The following is a 2,158-nucleotide window of genomic DNA, read 5'->3' as shown; positions in this document are numbered from 1 at the left end:
GATATCTATGTTTTACTATGCCCTTTGATTACTTTAGACTGATTTTTCAAACATTTACTTATGCGAATTTTATAAAATACACACCTTTTTCTTTTTCTTTTTGGAGCTTGACATTGAAATTGTTGTATCTCTGAAATTTTGGCCTCCCAAGCTCTGGAATTTACGTGTGGTAGCACTCTAAGTTTTATTTCTAATTCCATAAGTCAGACCAAGATTTTATTCTTCAATATAAACTTATGCCAAATCTTCCACAATGACCTGATTATGGATTTGTTCAATAGATCAAAATTATATGGGATTCTACATGTCACTATTTAAACCTTCCTCCCTAAAATTGATACATGGAAAACTAAATCATGTCCATGAACTAAAACAAAACTGAAATCTAATCCTTGAAAATAAAGTTACGGCGATTTTCCCTAGGTGACTTGTTTGAGACTAAATTCTGGATCATGACAAAATCCTAACTTCTTCAGACCATAGATAAGAAACCATAGGGAAATAAGATCTAAAAATTTATACACAAATTTCAACAAGGTTTATGCTCCATGTGGTCGAAATTTCAGCTTTGAAACGTCGTAGGAAAAAAGTTATAGTGAAGATTCCAAGATGACATGCTTGAAGCAGCAAAACCATAGAATCCAAAGCTCTGATACCAAAAGTTATGCAACTAGATCCCAAAATACAAGAAAATATAGCTCAATGACTTCAAAATTAGCCTCTTCAAGGGGGAGACCTCCATTATATTATATAAATGAACAACTATTGGATGATATCAATGATAATACCTCCTTGGTATATATAGGACTCTAAGGGGTCACAATATAATCAAAGCCTACATAATGATAATAATGTAAGGACACAACAATAAAAATATCGGGCTTGTATGGGGCATGAGAATAAAAATAGAGGGATACACTAACAATAATAATAAGGGTGTTTAAAATGGTGACAAGAAAATTTTGATTTAATTTTCCCTTGAATTAAATTAGGATAAAAATTGTAATTGTACATCACAAGACAACTTGTACGAGTTAACTAAGTTAATTTGACTTAGTTGGTTGATTTAATTTGATATGAGGGTCTAACTTGAGTCATGTAGAGTGTCTACTACTTTATAGGAGCCTAAGTTGAGTTTATTTTGAGTTGTAATTATTTAATTCAGTTTAACTGAGTTAAATTCAACTAAACTAGTTCCAGCTATTGGAGGAACTAGTAGGAGGTCTAATAGTGGGGTGTTGCTTCATGTGTTCAACATCCTAAATAATAATTTAGTCATAAATAACTCATGCATGTTGAGATTTGAGTTCAAGGGAAGTCTACTATCAGTTGTATAATTATCCAAATTGTACAGGTGGTGCATGCAGTTAGAGGAAGAGCCTAAAGGATCCAATGGAGGAAAATTCCTATTAAATAGGGCCTTAATTACTAATTGAAAAACGCAAGGAAGTAGGAGCTTGGAAGGCTAGGAAATTGGCTAAGTATTGGCCAAGGCTTGTCTAAGAGGCACTGAGATAGATAGAGATAATGCAGAGGTTGCTTGGCTTGAGAAAAGCATTGTAATCTTCTCATATTTTCAAACTAATTCAATATATAGATAGGAAGGGGTTTTGAGCAAAAAGTTTTCCCCTTAGATAATGTGTGAGAGCATATGTGATTGAATCTTATGTAATGTTTTGTGATTTATCGATTGATTAATTGTTTCCACTGCTGAGTATAGTAGATTCAAGTATTTTATTTTAGCATATTACATAAGTAGTTTGAATCTACATGGAATTTCTACACTGTATCAGAGCTATATGTGTAGAAATTTCTACATGGTACCAGATTAGGAATCACTATGAAAGCATAATTCAAATTAGATCATGGATTTAAAATTGCAGATTGATGGAGCTCTAGCTTAGGGCAGATCTAGAAGACACTCTATGCAGACTTCTTAATTGAGCCAATATTTAGTGACACAAAAATGAGTTGTGATCACTAACATTGCTAGATTGAGGAGCAAACAGATTTTCCAAAGTGAGAACGAAACTTAGAGGGAGTCTAGTTTTAGAGGGAGCAACCCTATGGAAGCTAGTACTCCAGGATTTAGGGAGATTAGACTCATTTTTGCAGTGGTTTTAGCACCATTGCAGAAGCAGTAGCAACAATAGTATGA

This window comes from Pinus tabuliformis, chromosome 5_1, assembly GCF_031772625.1.
Source record: "Pinus tabuliformis cultivar Carrire ecotype Pingquan chromosome 5_1, CPIR1, whole genome shotgun sequence".
In the NCBI taxonomy this organism is placed as follows: Eukaryota; Viridiplantae; Streptophyta; class Pinopsida; order Pinales; family Pinaceae; genus Pinus; species Pinus tabuliformis.
This window is presented reverse-complemented; position numbering follows the sequence as displayed.